The sequence below is a fragment of the Oryx dammah genome, unplaced genomic scaffold (assembly GCF_014754425.2).
Source record: "Oryx dammah isolate SB20612 unplaced genomic scaffold, SCBI_Odam_1.1 HiC_scaffold_13, whole genome shotgun sequence".
Taxonomy (NCBI): domain Eukaryota; kingdom Metazoa; phylum Chordata; class Mammalia; order Artiodactyla; family Bovidae; genus Oryx; species Oryx dammah.
Window position 1 is genome coordinate 46,780,355 of NW_024070197.1, and position 17,265 is coordinate 46,797,619.

The following is a 17,265-nucleotide window of genomic DNA, read 5'->3' on the forward strand; positions in this document are numbered from 1 at the left end:
TTAAGACATGTTTTACTTTTGTTATTTGACCATATTTTAATAAGTATTTAAAGTCTTTCAACATCTGGGAGCACTCAGAGACAGCTTATAATGATAGTTGCTTTTCTGAATACAGTTCACACTTACCTTTTTTTTTTTGGTATAACTTGTAATTTTTTGTTGAAAATTGGAGTTAAGAAATAGAGCAGCAACTTTGGATTCTGACTCACCTCTACCCTCACCCCAGGTTTATTGTTGCTACTTTTTCATTTGGTTATTTTTAAAATAGCTTCTCCAGGCTCTATGAATCAGGCAATTCTTGTCTGATGTCCTGTTTTCTTTATGGTGTGAAGCTGCTGAAGTTCTGATTAAAATTTTTATATTCTTGTTTTTATACTTAAGTCTAGCTTCCAAAACATTCTCTCTGTGTCTGTATCTGCATATCTGACTGGACAGAGATTGTGCTCAAAATGCCAACTTTCTGTCCTCTGTTGATTAGTCTGTGTCTGGGTAGGGGAGCTGTGTCAGTTACCATGTTGCTACATAACAAATCAACCCAAAGTTTAATGGCTTAAAACAAAAATATTACTATTGTACAGCTTTTGTGGGTCAGAAGTCCAGGTACACTTTAGCTGGGTCCTCTGACTGAAGCTAAATCAAGGTGTTGACCAGATTCCTTGGCCCAGAAGCCTTGACTGGGAATGGAGCTGCTTCAGAGCTCCTCATTTGGTTGTTGGCAGGACTGGGTTTCTTGCAGTCCACTGAACTGGGTTCTTTCTTTGCTGGCTGTTGGCAGAAAGCCACCCTCAGTTCCCTGTGACATGTGCTTCTCCATAAGGAATTTTATAACATGGCAGCCTGCTTCATCAGAACAGCAAGGGAGAAGAACTAAAGAGAGAATGAGAGCAAGAAAGAAGTCAGTCTTTTATAGCCCAGCCTTGGAAGTGACATCCATCACTTCTCCCATGTTCTATTTTTTAGAAGCAAGTCACTATGTTCAGACTATGCCCAAAGAGAGGACACTAATTTTAGAGGCAAGGGTTATTGGGAACCCTTTTCAGAAGCAGCCTATCTCAGGAGCACATTCAACATTCAGGCCATTTTCACATGTTTCCTGTCCTTTTCTTTCTGCTGGGTTATTTCCTGTCTCCTTTGCACACATGCATAGCCTCAGGGTTGGCCATGAGCTTGTGGCTTGATCGGCCTCTTCTAGTTTCTGAGGCACATACATGCAGCTTTAGCCAGAAATATATATGTCCAATCACAATTGGAAACTTAGTCCAGTAGAACTGTTGGCTTTCATGTTTCTCTGACTTAGAGATTTTCCCTTAAACCGATAAGGTTGCCAAGAGTGAGTGCTACTTACTGATCAAAATCCACTGAGCCCCCTTTAACCAAACCAGAGTAACTGCCCCACGCTGGTGGAAACTCCATTCTGACTGAGCAGGGAGGATGGGAATAGGAGAAGACTTAGGCTAAAATGATATAGATTCTCACTGTTACTGCCCAAATTTCCAGTTTCCCAGCACAGATGTTACTCCAATTGTTATGTGTCTTTGGTTGATGTCCAGAGTGCTACATGGTTGTTTTGGTCAATTTTGCCCAAATTTATAATTGCTTTTTGGGGAGAGGATTTACCATCTCCTCACTCAGCCAGAGGCAGAAGTGCTCTGCCAATGCACCCTTATGTAACACATTTTGTAAGGGGTTTGCTGTCTTGCAATAAAATTCATATACAACTTAACCTATTTGCAGATATATACTTCTAAAAATTACTAAAATCTTCCAAACCAGAAAAAGAGAGAAAAATTTAAAAGATATAATTATCCTTTGGATGTATTTCAGTATTTTAATGCATTCTCACAACTAAAAGCTGGTAAAGAATCTGCCTGCAATGTGGGAGACCTGGGGTTCGATCCCTGGGTTGGGAAGATCCCCTGGAGAAGGGAAAGGCTACCCGCTCCATATCCTGGCCTGGAGAATTCCATGGACTATGTAGTCCATGGTATCGCAAAGAGTCGGACATGACTGAGCGACTTTCACTTTCACAACTAAAATAGAAGACAACCCCCCAATTTTCCAAATACCTCTTAAGGAATAGTACAACTCTGCTGAAAACCAATGAAATAATTAATTGCAGTCAATCAAGAATGGTCATGATGGATGGAGGCAGGCAAGAGTGGGATCATAGAAGATACCACCAAAGTAGTATTGGAGCTAAGTAGGTCTTGAAGGATGCAGAGGACTTTGACAAAAAGGATTATACACTCCAGCTAGAGGGAACTGCACCCACCAAAGCATAGAGGTGTACAGGGAGAAAATTAATCTGTGTGTCTAAAGAATGAAGGCCTGGGGAAGCAAGTGGAGAATTAGTTTGGAGCAACTGGGAAAGGAATACATCAAGGCTGTATATTTTCACCCTGATTGTTTAACTTATATGCAGAGTACATCATACGAAATGCTGGGGTTGGATGAGGCTCAAGTTAGAATCAAGATTGCTGGGAGAAATATCAATAACGTCAGATATGCAGATGACACCACCCTAATGGCAGAAAGCGAAGAGGAACTAAAGAGAGCCTCTTGATGAAGGTGAAAGAGGAGAGTGAAAAAGCTGGCTTAAAACTCAACATTCAAAAAACTAAGATCATGGCATCTAGTCCCATCACTTCATGAAAAATAGATGGGGAAGAAATGGAAACAGTGACAGACCTTTATTTTGTTGGGCTCCAAAATCACTGCGGATGGTGACTGCAGCCATGAAATTAAAAGACTCTTGCTCCTTGGAAGAAAAGCTATGACAAATCTAGACAGCGTATTAAAAAGCAGAGACACCATTTTGCCAACAAAGGTCTATATTGTCGAAGTGATGGTTTCTCCAGTGGTTGTACATGGATGTGAGAATTGGACCACAAAGAAGGTTGAGTGCTGAAAAACTGATGCTTTTGAACTGTGGTGCTGGCGAAGACTCTTGAGAGGCCCTTGGACAGAAAGGAGATCAAACCAGTCAATCCTACTGGAAATCAACCCTGAATATTCACTGGAAGGACTAATGCTGAAGCTGAAGTTCCAATACTTTGCCATCTGATATGACGAGCTGACTCATTGAAAAAGACCCTGATGCTGGGAAAGAGTGAAGGCGGGAAGAGAAGTGGATGACAGAGGATGAGACGGTTGGATGGCATCACTGATTCAATGCTCATGAATTTGAGCAAACTCCGGGAGATAGTGAAAAACAGGGAAACCTGGCATGCTGCAGTCCATGGGGTTGCAAAGAGTCAGATGTGGCTGAGCAACTGAACAAGGGAACGAAGGCACCAGGATGTGCTGCTTTTGTTTCATTCAACCAACCACTCTGGACTGCTTCCAATGGGCCAGGTGATATGAACGGAAATAGGAGCAAGTAGGGAGGAGAGTGGGCAGGCTGAGCTGGAGAAAGCCAGGAAGACACCTTGCATATGTGGAGACAGCATCCAATAGAGCACTGTTGCTGGCAAGTCCAAGTGCCAAGCCTAGACTGGACCTGGGATTGAGTTGAGGGTTGGCAGAAAGAAGTGAAACTTGGGAGTCTGGGGGTGAAGTGGAGAATAATGCCCTGCCATTGCACTTCCACCCCCAACCATTGGCATGATGTTCATCTTTAATAAAAGATGTTAGGAACAGTGGTGAAAAAAAAAAGAGAGAGAGAGAGAGAAAGTATAGTCAGGCGAAGACAGTGTTTTTATATGCTTTCTGTCATCCAGTCCTGCCCCTGGGCTGGCCAGCCCCGAAGCTCACTCTTCTTGGCTTCAGAGCCTGGCTCTGTCTTATGAACAGTAGGTGGTGGGTGGGTTAAGAGAGATAGAGACTCAGTGACTGGTACCCAGGGAAACTCGAACAGCTTCTCCCCTCTTTCCCTGTTTCCCTCCCTTTAACAAATATTACGGCAGAACCTAAGTAGTCAAGAGGCTCTTGGACTGCTATTGAAGAGAAAAGTTTGCAAGACCAGCTCCTGGAGGCACTCCGAGGGTCAAAGCTGGAAACGCTCCTGGAGCCCTCTAGTGCTCGCTCTCGTTTCACAGATTCGGAGCCGACCAGAGCCCAGAGAGCCCGAGAGACCTGCCCAAGGTCAAAGCCAAACAGTGGGATCCAGAAATTCCATTAATAATAACGAAGCCCAGAATCTGTAGACTTCCCCCCAAAGACTTTTCATACCTATTGCATTAAATCAGGGGTCTCAAATTCAAGTGTGAAGGAGGTAACATAAAGGAGTGAAGCTGGCTGGGTACCGGAAGTCAGGAGTGGGTGGCGTCAGGGGTACCGGAAGTCAGGAGTGGGTGGCGTCAGGGGTACCGGAAGTCAGGAGTGGGTGGCATCAGGGGAACAGGCAAGCTGTCACTCAGCTACAGCCCGTTGTGACCACATGGGACGGTCAACCCTGTGTGGCCAAATCTTCTGATTTTTCAAGAGAAGCCAGAAATCCAGATGTTTATGTGAAATTAGTCGGAGACAAACTTAAAAAGAAATGCTGATTGGGCAAAACCCAGGCGGCCTTGCTCACGCGTCGGGGTGGGATACCCGTTTGTAGCCTCTGCTTCACTGGAGCTTCACCACAGCTGGGTGCGGTGTCGGCGCAGAGGACAGAGGATGGAACTGAGGGGTGGGAGGGCAACTTGCTCACATCCGCTGAGCTGGGAATATGTCCATCCAGGACCGGAGCCCAGTTCTTCTGACCCCCAGCACCGTGAGAGCATTGTGGAGTTCCAGGAGAAAGGAGTCTGAGAACAGGGCTCAGATAGCCCCCCACCCCTATACCTACCACAAGAGTCAAGGAGGCCTCAAGGGCTGAGCTAGGTTGGAACACAACTCCAGCCTTCCCGCTTCAGATTAGGGGATGCCTGGGGGTGAAATCCACGGGGAGTTTTTAACCTGGTGCTGAACAATTCCTGCAGAAATGAGCTGATGATATATTTTTTTTTTTTTACTGTGTCTTCCTTTCTGGCATTTTAGGACGGACACGACTGAAGTGACTTAGTAGCAGCAGCAGCAGCTCCTTGCAATACACAAGGGCCATTTAAAAAATATATAATCTTATTAGTGAGAACTGGCTTCCCTGGCTGGTCCAAGTTCCAGAGAACAGCCATCAGTCCCCGGTCTCAGCGGGGTGTCCGCAGTGGGTGGCTCTGACTCTCAGAGCACCACATCTGCCCTAGTTTTTGAGGACACTCCAAGCAAATGTCTCAATTAGGCCTCAGGATGGATGTGCTATGATGTACATACTCAGAACCCTGCAGTGTCCTTTGTCCTGGGAGTGTCCTTCCTTTGCTCTGCAGGGCTCCCAGGAGTTCACTGCTTCCCAGAGGCACAGATCTCGGGCTGGATGGCTCGGAGGGTGCTGGAAACTGCCACGCAGCATGGAACTGGGGAGAGCGGACTGGTTGGGGAGCCAGAGGGCTGGGCTGAGGCTTGCCTGGCTCTGCCTGGTTGGCTGTGTGACCTTGGGCTTGCTGTTTGGCCTCTATGCTTTTCTAGCAGCTAGGACTCCCATTAGGAGTTACAAACCGGTGCAAGTGACATTTGGTCCACAGAGGTATGTTATTGAGTCTGCAAAGTGTTTTAGAAATCAGGGCATTTCATTTAAAAAAAAATCAGATTTCTGATTTGTTTAATAAATGGTGATCTGGTACAACTGGGCTGGCATCTTTTCCCCTTGAGATGGAGGTATGTGCCATCTATTGCCACAGCTCCTACCAGGCCAACTTCACCCACCTACCTGATCCGTTTGTCTCCTGATGACACGTGAGTTTGTGACCCCCGACCCCCTAGGCAGTAATTCTAAATAAACATTTTACAAAGTCACAAAAAACAAATGTATTTCCTCCTATCGGCTCAGTGGTGAAGAATCTGCCTGTAATGCAGCAGATACTGGTGATGCGGGTTTGATCCCTGAGTCAGGAAGTTCCCCTGGAGGAGGGCATGGCAAACCACTCTAGTATTCTTGCCTGGAGAATCCTGCATGGACCGAGGAGCCTGTGGGCTATGGTCTGTAGGGGTCACAAAGTTGGACATGACTGAAGCAACTTAGCACACACGCACACACACATCCTTGATCTGGATAAGTAAGGATTCTTATCCAATTCCATAGGTGTAGAGCCCAAGATTTGAAGTGGCCTGGGCCCTAGGCTGTCTGATTGCTGTGTGGTAGGGCTGGGGTCACACCTGTCTGATCACACTCTCAAGCCCACCCTCCTTCCAGGTTTGCATTAAGTAACAGGTTGATCCCCAAGGGCTTCCTGGGCTGACTGAGGCTAAGGCTTCTTCCAGATCTTATTGGTAATGACACCTCCAAATTCCATTGCTCTGTCTGGGAGGAGAGAGGGGAAGGGTTGAGGGGCTGGGAACAAGTAGCATATTCTCTGTGACTCAGGTCTTGTGTTCCCCCAGGGGACTAGGAGGGCGCAGGAGACCCCTGCGATGGATTCCCAGAGAGGCTGGGCTGGGTGTCAGGGGGTTGACTATGTCCCTTCTCTTTTCTGAGGCTTCCTGAGTGCATGACCACAAGGAGGCTGATTCTCCATAGACCCTGGTTTTCTCATCTATAAAATGGCATTAACCTCAACCTCACTTTGATCATGGGGATGTTGGGAGGAGCTCATGGCACAATCAAGGGTTTTGAAAATTTGCAGAAAGTTGGGTCATAAGCTAGTGCCATATTATAGCATCATAATTAAGAGTATAGACTCTGTAGGGGAATCCATCATGTGTAAGCTGTGTACTCTTGGGTGAATAGCTTAACCTCTCTGGTCTAAGTTTTCTCTTCTATAAAATAAAGCCAATTATAATTCCTACTCCAGCAACTGTGAGCATTCGATGAACTATCTGAGTAAAGTGCTTACTTCCAGGCTTACAGTAGGTGCTTAATAGGTGATAGCCATGTATATGCAGTGGACAAATACATGGGCCTATGATAGCCAAAGGTGGGAGTGGTGTAGGAACACCGATCCCAAGAACAATGGGCAAGACCCTTAAGGGCAAGACCAAGGGGCCCAATGCAAGGGAAATAGCCAGGCCATGGTCTCCCTACCTTCCTCCTCCACGGGGGCACCGAGGCAAGAATCAGCAAGGAAGAGGGGCTTGGTCTGGGCTCTGGGGGCTTGTCCTGCTGCCCAGAAGGACAGCTCAGGTCTCATTCCTCTCTACCCCCCACCTCTCAAGGAAAGCCAGCCTGGAGGCCTGGCCCAGCGGGTGGGCAGGAGGCAGCTGATTCCAGATGATGGGCAGCTGATTCCAGATGGGGACAGTTTCAGCCTGGTTAGGATAAACTGGTCCTGCTCCCTACCCCGGGCCTGTCTGTGGTGAGTTCCAACCTCCCTCTGCTGTCCCAGCTCAGTTATTATTGTTATAATACAGAAAAGAATGACTCCTCTCCTCCCCGGGGAATGGTAGGGGCCTGTGGGGCTTCAGGAAGGTGGAGCATGCTCTGAGAGCTAGTTGCATTCCCCTCCGCTGTTTGGGAAGCAATCCTGCAGCAGCTAGATCTTCAAAGAGCCCCGGATGTGGAGTGTGCATGCCCAGGGTTGGGAAGGGAGGCTAGGCTGACACCTGCTCTGAGGAACCGCTATTTGGCCACTTAACTCTCTGATACATGTGCTGGGGGTAGGATGAGGGCCCGCCAGCCCCAGGGGAACATCTCAGATGTGATCCTAGGGCTGACATGGGTCCCTGAGCACTATTATCTCATGTGCCAGGCACTATCTCCAGGTTCACAGGTATGTTTTCATTTCATTCTCCCACTAAACGAGCCACAGAGGTATTATTATCCCCTCATGATACCGGAGACAGGAATAGGAACTATGATGGGCTGTATTCTACAGAAGAGAAAACTTGGACCAGAGAGGTTAAGCAAGTTGCCCAAGGATGCACAGCTGGCACACGGTAGACTCCCTGTAGGGTCTGTACTCTTAATTATGAGGCTATAACTATGACACTATCTTATGCCCCACGTTTCTGCAACTTTTCAAAACCCTTGATTGTTTTGAAGGTCCACGAGGTCCTCCCACCATACCCATGATCGAAGAGCTGAAGTCTCTTGTGAAGGTCCCACCATTGGTGGGCAGGGAAGCCTGGGTCCCTCCTGTTTTCCAGGGAGGTGGGTGTGACTCTCACTGGGTAGATGAGGAACCTGGGGTTAATGGAGGGACCCAGTGGTCCCACTGCTGGGCACTGGAGGGTCAAGAATTTAAACAAGCCCTCAGCCTTGGAATCCAACATCCTCTCCAGGTAGCCGAGCTGGGGGAGGTTCTCAGGGTGCAAACCCTGGTCCCTCTTTGAAGAACTTTCTGCAGGTGTTTTCTCCATGTCACTCCCAGAGCTGTCTCCTCCACTGCAGCCCCACAAATGCTGAGGACAGCCTGGACAGCTGTTCTGCTCTCTGGTAAGGTCAGTGGAACCTTCCAGGCAGGAGAGTGGACTCAGAGGTCAGACTAGTAGGATTCGAACCCCGGCTCTGCCACTTGGCATCTCCGGCAAGTAAACAAACCACCACCACCGCCACAAAACCCTCAGTGCCTCTTTCCTCACCTGTGAAATGGGATCAAATGGCATGATGTATCTCGTAGGTTTCCCTGAAGAATTATTGGGTCAGGCCTTACAGCAGTGCCTGGACAGAAAAGGGCCGTCTGCTGGTATTTTGCTGCACACAAGCAGCTACGTAGGGGCACAGGGTGAGCACTGGGCTGGTCCCCACCTGGGTCCCTGCCTCTCGGGGTCTGAGTTTTCTTGCCTTCTGCTCAGTTTCTTAGTTCCCACTTACATCTGATTCCGAGTGTGGGGTTTTGGTGTGCCCTAGGGGTCCCTTCATCACCCTGCACAGACACTCAGCCCTTGCATGCAGTGGTGCCCACGCCAGCACACGACTGCCCTCTGTCGCGTGTGGAGCCCACACAGCTCTTCTGTGCGCTATCACTTTCTTCTTCCCCCTGCCCTTGCTTCTGCCCTCCAAGTATCGTGGGAATCCCATGAGGTCTCAGACCCTGCACTGGACACTTCCTTTGTCTCATCTTCTATCCCAGGGACTCGCAGAGGGGTGGCTCCTGCCCCTGCAACCGTCGTTCAGCCATGTCTGGAGACATTGTTTTGGTTGTGACAACTGGGGGAAGGGGTGCTACTGGCATCTAGTGGCTGGAGGCCAGAAATGCTGCTGCTAAACATCCTGGAAAGCACAGAAAGTGAAAGTGACGTCGCTCAGTCATGTCCGAATCTTTGCGACCCCATGGGCTGTAGCCCACCAGGCTCCTCCGTCCATGGAATTTTCCAGGCAAGAATACTGGAGTGGGTTGCCATTTCCTTCTCCAGGGGATCTTCCCAACCCAGGGATCTAACCCAGGTCTCGTGCATTGCAGGCAGACGCTTTACTGTCTGAGCCACCAGGGAAGGTGGAGAATACCCCCACAACAAAAACTTCCTGTCCCCAAATCAATAGAACTGAAATTGGGAAATCTTGGTCTCTTGGACAACACAGATATGTGACCAAATAGTTAAAATCAAATGTGATAAGGCTATAATAGAAGTTTGCCCAGAGTTATCTTGAGGTCCAAATATGGGAGAAGATAAATGAATCAGCAAGAAGCAAGGGAAGCCCTTATCTGGACAAGTTGTCTCATATGAACTCCCTGTGCTCAACTGACCCATCTAGGATCCAAGTACTGTTCCTCTGATGGTTCAGGCCCCATCTGCTCTGGTAATTTCATTTGTATTCCTGCATCCCCTGGGTAAGATTGAAGGCAGGAGGACAAGGGGATGACAGAGGATGAGATGGTTGGATGGCATCACTGACTCAACGGACATGAGTTTGAGCAAACTCTGGGAGTTGGGGAAGCCTGGCATGCTGCCATCCATGGGGTCACAAACAGTAGGACACAATTTAGCGACTGAACAACAGCTCCTGGATCCAGCCATGCCTGAAGTACACTTTGGTTATGTGGCACCTACAGATCTCTTTCTTTCTTACATTTGTACGAGTTGAATGGCTTCTACTCTATAGATAAATGTCCCAGCCATGTCTGTACACTCACAGATCTTGTGCAGACTTCCCCTCAGCCTTACACACCCAGTGGCCCCCCAACTAATAGCTGCCTTCTTTTCTCTTTCTTGTGGCTGATGCTTCCATCAGGGCTGCAGTACTGGCAGCGGCCATGCCTGCAGCATCCAAATATCCAAGCAGCAATTGCGTGATTGAAGTGTTCCATCAGCCCAGACGGGGGCGGGAGGCAGGGAGCCACGATCAGATGTGGTTTGTGGAACAGCTGCCCGTGCAGGGCTGGCAGTTAATTAAAAGCCCCATGCACTTAGTGATTAACTAATCACAGCATGGTGGCAGCTGGCGATGGTGTGGCGACTTCTCTGCGGGAATCAACTGAAGCTCCAAATGTCTGGCCTAGGGCGGCGAGGCGGCAGGAGGCTTGGTGGCCCCAGTGTAGAAGTCCCAAGGAGACTGAAGAGCAGATTCCCAGTTGTCTCTCCTGCTTAAAGCTCCCCGGAGAAAGAGGCAAAGGGAACCTGGGTGGGAGAGTGAAGATGGAGACATCACTGCAATGGATGGGGTGGGGGTGGGGCTGGAGAAGCGGGTAGAGGGCGCTGTCAGGATCTTGGAACCAGTGAGGTGGGATGTCGGGGAGGGGGTCGGTCACAGGGGTCGGGCAGAGTCCTGGGCTAGCTCAGGGAAGGGGGAAATGGACACCCCTGTCCATTTCAGGGCAGTGTGGCACAGTGGTTCAGGAATGGCTGTCATTTACTGCCTGTGTGACTGGACGTTGTTTTCAACCTTTCTGCCTCAGTTTCCTTACCTGTAAAATCTGGGGTTAATAACCATACCTGCTTCCCAGAGTTGTGACGAGGATTAATTCATGTGAAAGGTTTCTAACACAATAAGCACATGGAAAAATCAACAGGCACTCTTAGTAGCAGAGGGCCACTTCCTCATGGTGAGGAAATGCAGGCCTTGAAAGTGAAGGGGCTTTGGCTCCAGTGTACCAGGCAACCCCCTCCCCCACCTCCCCTAGGAGAAGTCTGGGGACTTTGAAAGCCAGGAGGCCTTGGGGCTGGGAGGGCTGGGGTGGGACTTCCCTGGTGGTCCAGCGGTTAAGATTCTGTGCTCCCAATGCAGGGGGCCCCAGTTAGATCCCTGGTCAGGGAACTAGACCCCACATTGCCACAACTAATAGTAGTAATTGCTGCAACTAAAAAGATTCAGCATGCCGCAACTAAGACCTGGCGCAGCCAAAAAAAAGAGAAAGGCAGGTTGCAGTCTAAGTAAGTGGAACTGGGGGAGCGCCTCCAGAAGCTGCATTTCCCTGAGTGCCCTGGGCTGCTGCTCCCGAGGCTGCACCTTACCACCTCTGTCATGCTCCCGGGCCGAGTTCCCCAGCTCCCGATTCTGACCCTGCCCATCAGGGTGACCCCACAGGACTGCAAGTAGCTGTGACTCGGACATCTTGGCCGAACGTTGGCCTCCAGACTCCCTCTGACTCAACAGGAAAGAAGCTCATACTTTCCCCACCTGGCTTACGGGGCCTGGAATCTGCTCCAGCCTCTATTTCCACTTCTGTCTCTCATTACTTCCCTGCTGCCTGCAGACCCCGAAGTTGCCACTTTCTTGGCTGACTCTCTTCCTGCTGAGGAATGCTTTGTCTGCCGTCTTCCCACTTTGCTTCTGGAAATCTGAATCCTCACCTTAAGTGACAGCGTTGTCTGCAGAGATGCACTGCTGTCTCTCTCTCCTCTCTGTCTCTGTCTCTCTCTTGTGCGGTGTGCTGCTTTGGAAAGAGGTCCTGTGATGGGAAGGGGCTGGGGGAGCCCATGGAGATGACCAAGGTCGAGGAGGCTGGAGCCAGGAGGAGAGTGACGTGAGATCCAGTGTAGAAGAAAGAGCAGCAATGGGCCCATAGTAGTGCCATCATCCCTCACTGGAGTGAGGTGGGAGACTCACCTGCCTTGGGGCCAGCTGTGCTTGGGTGGACATCACGTGGCCTGTGAAAGTCCAAGCGGGGAGGCTGGGTCCTCAGAAATTGACCATGCATTCAGGACGTGTGAAAGTGATAGGGAACAATCTGACTGGTTGAGCTGCCGTCAGTGATCACCTGTCTGCTACTAGAGATGCTTGACTAAGCACTCCAAGTGTGTCCTGGGGGAGAGATGGTCTCCAAAAGTAATAGTAGGGGTGCTTGTATCACAAGTGGGAAAAACCAACAGACGTGTCTCCTCCACTGCACCAGGTCTAGTTTCTGGGAGGAGGTGCTCAGCTGGAACCCCTGGACGACACCCTCCCTCCACCCAGCATCTGTCCTGGCCCTCGACTAAGGGGACAGGCCACCACTGGGAAACAGCAGGTGAGTGTTCCTTCTTGTCGCCCCCAGATCTGTTGCCCAAAGCCCAAGCCTCTGGGATGTTCTCCAAATTCTGAGGGCTCTTTAAAGTGGGTCGATGTGCCATCTCTGGCTGCTGTGTGACTGTGGGAGAGGTCTCTGCCTTCTCTGAACCGTTTTGTTCTCCCTGGGAGTAAGAGACATAATGGATGAGAAAGCTCTTTGGAAACTATGAAGTGTTCGCCCACATAACTCATGACTGCTTCCATCTCTGCTCATGGCTTAGGAAGGAGCTGCCTGTTTCTGCCATTTGAAGTTGGTCCTACTCCCCTCCAGTTCCCCACCTGTCCTTCCAGTGCCCTCTGCCCCCTCCCTGTCCCCAGCCTGGGGTTGGGACCTGTGTTCCTGCTGAGAGTGCTGCCATGGGAGCCTGTCACGTGGCTGCATCACTGCCTAGCCCAGAGGAGACACAGCTGTACAGTCAGCAGAATGGGGCAGGTGCAGGGTGTCTGGGAGGCTGAGGGCCAAGGAGGTGCCAGGGTGGGGTTGGGGGTCTTGGGAGCGACAGTGTGTGATGATGGTATGAAGGGCAGGAGACCATCCCCACAGCCTTGCCCTGAATAAGGGACACTCAGGTCACATTCCCTGCAGCAACATCAGAGGGACTTAATTTCTCAGCCAGAATTCCTGGATAAAAACATCTGGGGCTTGGGGGTCATGTTGATTTGGGGGGAACTCTTGGTTATTCATGGGACTGGTCATCCATCAGATAATTCAGTAAATAAGTCTTAGCTCTAGCCACTATAACAGAAATATTACAGACTGAGTGGCTTAAAGAACAGAGATTTATTTCTCAGGGCTCTAGAAGCTGGGAATTCTGAGATCAGGGTGTCAGCATGGTGGGGCTCTGATGAGACCCTCTTCCTGGTTTGCAGACGGCTGTCTTCTTCCTGTGTCTTCACGTGGCAGGGAGCAGAGGGAGGAGGAACACAAGCGTCTCTTGTGTTCTTCTGACAAGGACATGAATCCCATCATGATCTAATTCCCTCTCTAAGGGCCCTACCTCCTAATACAATCACACTGAGGGTTAGGATTTCAACCTACAAGTTGAAGGAACGTCCATTTTCAAGCCCATTTCAGCATGGACTTGGTGGGGTGGGGGACACAAGCATTCAGTCCACAACATATCTCTTACAAGTTTACAAAATTCATTCATGTCTATTTTCTCATTGGGCTTTATCTGCATTTCACAGAGGGGAAGCCTAAAGCCAGAGGGGCCAAGAGACTAGCCCAAGTTCCCACAGCAGTGGCTTAAGCTTGCTAGAAGTTCCTCTCACTTAAAGAAAGTATGTGGTGAATGGTCCAGAATGACTCTTGGACCCAGCTGGACTGCAGCCTAACTAGACACCACGGAGGCTGTGAGAGGTCAAATGAGGAGGGAGGGAAGTCATAGGTTGGGTTTCCAGAAATAGACTCTGCACCCAAGACTCCCGAGAAAGTAATTTATTAGGAAATGTTTCCGAAATGACCAGGAGGGGCTGGAAGTGGTCTACATGGAGAGAGAGGCCTTGCCTCTGAGGAAGGGGAGGCTGGGTGAGCTCACATGGTCTGTGTCTTGCTGGGACCTGAACCTCTCACAGAAGTGCGCAGGTGGGTGGGGCTGCTCTGGCCTTCCCTATGTCAGAGGCCTAGTCCCCTTTTATCCTGTGCTTCTCCATCCTCCAGTATAGCAACACAGGCTCCAGCCATCATGCCCATCTTTCCAGCCAACAGAAAGGAGGAAAAGAGAAGAAAAGGGGGTGCTTCAAGGCCTGTGGGTACCCCCAGCTGGAAAGGAAAGCTCAGAAGTGAAGGTCTTATTCCAGGCAACATGGGCCAGCTAAATTTGGGTTCTGTTATGAAGAAGGAGAGGGGATAGATGTTGGGAGAAAAGTAGCACCCGTTGTCACAGCTAGCGAATGTGAAAAGGAGCCTGACTACAGTCCTCGAGTTCTCTCTGCAAAGGAGCATAGAGTTGCAGCTGTTGGGAGAAGGGTCTTCTTAAGAGGAGGGGTGGGTTGGGGCTGAGCAACAGCATCTCTGGGTCCCCTGAGGCCTTTATTTGTGGGATAAGACTCCACCCAAGGAACAACTGACTCCAGAAGGACAGTGGTGTTGATAGAGCTCCCTGGAAGTGCCTTGGAGGTGGGCAGGCATGGGAAACTGTATTGGCTTGTATCCTTAGCTGGGAGCTGGGCCCTTGGCTTTCAAGTTCCTGGCTCACCTGGAATTTTCTCACTGACCTTCAGAAGGCCTCTAACATCCCTCAGGCTCTTTCTACCATGTGTAAGATAAGGACAGTGTGAAGAATTCAGGGTCGGACAAGGCAGGAGGTACTTAATTCAGGCATAACAGTTAAAAGGGTGTAAAAAAAAAAAAAACTCAACAATGATATTTTAATGCAGTATTTTTATTGTAGTAAAATATTAAAAATTTACCATTTTAACTGTTTTATATGTTCGGTTCAGTGGCATTGTATAGTCACATCGTTGTGCAAGCCTCGCCTTCATCCATCTTTAGAATGCTCTCCTCTTCCCCAGCTGAAAGCCAATATCCACTGAACACTAACCTCCCAGTCCCTGCTCTGCCCAGCCCCAGGGGTAACACTGCCTTCTGTCTCTCTACATTTGACTACTCTAAGTACTTCATGTAAGTGGAATCATGCAGCCCTTGACTTTTTGTGACCGGCTCATTTCACTTAGCAAAACTTCCTGATGGTTCTTCCATGCTGGAGCACGTGTCAGAATCTCCTCCCCTTTTAGAGGCTGAATACAATTCCATATGGATATACCACACTTCATATATCCCCTCATCCGTCAGTGGACACCTGGGTTGTTTTCTATTCTTTGGCTATTGTGGATAATGCTGCTAAGAACATGGATATACAGATATCTAAGTCCCCACTTTCATTATTAAAAAAAAAAAATCAAAATTCATGCAAAAAAAGTCCGCAGTGAATAAACTATCAAACAGTGAAAGGCGAGATCGGGAGCAGCATAGGGCTGAGCTGCAGGAGAGCCGGAGGCGAAGGGGAGGGTGGCTGGCACTCACCCTGCATGATCCTGCTCGCGGTGCCCCTAAAACCTTGTGCCCCAGCTGAGTTCCTCACTCCCTTCACCTTCATCCTGGACTGATGCGGATGAAAGGAGCCTGGCTGAGCACACTGGGCCAGGAGACTCCCTTACCTCCCACCCCTGCCTCCCACGGCTGATTCAGGAACCAGAGTGATGGAGCAGCCTTTAAGCTAGGAAGCTGAAGCTGGGGTTTCCTCTCCCCTCGGATAGATTCATCTTAATTAGCCACCTCAGATACAGTTCCTTCCCAGGCTGAGGGGGCTGAATTGTGGAGACAGTCGCTTCGTCTTCCTTTCCTCTGAGTTGTTTTGCCGAGTGACAAACCAAGAGATGCACGTCCCCTGCTCCAGGTTGGCGGGTGGAGCTGGGTGGGAGGCCACTTAACGAGGCAGGAGACGGGGCTCCCCATCCGTCACCGGTAGGTAGCCCGGGCGGGCACTGCTTGGCGCTGTGTGCAGGGAGTGAGCGTGGGCACCGCCCAGACACCATGTGAAGTGTGCATACGGGGGCTCCACCAGGAGGAAGAGACGTTCCCTTCCTCAGTCAGAGCCTCCCCCCGACCCACCCAATACAAGAACTCATGAAATCCCCATAAGTGTCTTCCCTTAGTCACTCATTTAGTGAACACCTACTGTGTGCCGGGCAGTGAGTGAGTAGGTGGGCATGAGGGTTGGTAAAGAGATGGGTCGGTTGTGGCCCTGACTCAGGAGCTTAGAACAAAAAGTGTTTACTCATGTATCAGGGATTACGGTGTGTTGGGTTATTGGGTGTGAGGGAGGGCAAACGAAGGGGTGGTGAGATGCCATCCGACTCTCATCCTGGGGAGTGTGTGCGGTGTCTGTGTTGGGGGGAGGGTGGGAAGATACTGCCCTGGATGAGACAGACCCTCTCTGAGGCCCGGACCTTGCCTGCTAACCCGAGACTGGCCAGCAGAGGGCGAAAGTGCTGTGGGAAAGTCAGGGACTGCGGGGAGGGAGCGAGCAGAGAGACAGACAGACAGAGAAAGAGAGAGAGACGTTACAGAGGCAGAGAGAGTATATTAGTCTCTTTCGGCTGCCATAACAAAACATTACAGACTGGGTGGCTTGACAAAGAAATTTCTCACAGTGCTGGAGGCTGGCAAGTCCAAGGTCAAGGTGCCAGCAAGGTAGGTTTCCATTCTGACGCCTCTTATCTTGGTTTGCAGGCTGCTGCCATCTGACTGTGTGCTCACAAGGCCTTCCTTAGCGCATGCACGTGGTGGCGGGGGGGGGGGGTGGGGGGGGGGGTGGTGCAGAGAGAGAGGTGGCTTTTCCTTTAAGGCAACCAATCCTGAGATTAGGGCCCTACCCTTATGACCTCATTTAACCTAATTACCTCCTAAAGACCCTCTCCCCAAATAAAGTCACACTGAGGGTTAGGGTTTTAACCTAGGAATTCTAGGGGGCACAATTCCATCCACTGCAGAGAGAGACAAGGAGAGAAGGAAAGAAGGGGAGGGGGAGAGAGAGAGACAGAGATGGGGGTGGGGTGTGGGTGGGGAGGAGGGAAGAGCCTGCGGCGCTGGGTGGGGATCAGAACTCCTGGTTCTGGACCAGCTTTACCCATAACTCTGCTGTGACCCCAAGCGGACACTTCTTTCCTTTGCAGCAGCCACGTCTCCACTTGCAAAGGAGGTAGATGTGTGTCCCACCCCATACCTACTGAAGTAGCTACAAGCTCAGAGAAAGCAACTCTCAAGGGTTCTCCCCCCTCGCCCACTATTTTTCCCAGTCAGTGACAGAGCAGCCTTATGAGATGGGCATGAACATTACCTCCACCTTTCAGATGAGGTCAGGCATGTTGGGTGACTGCCC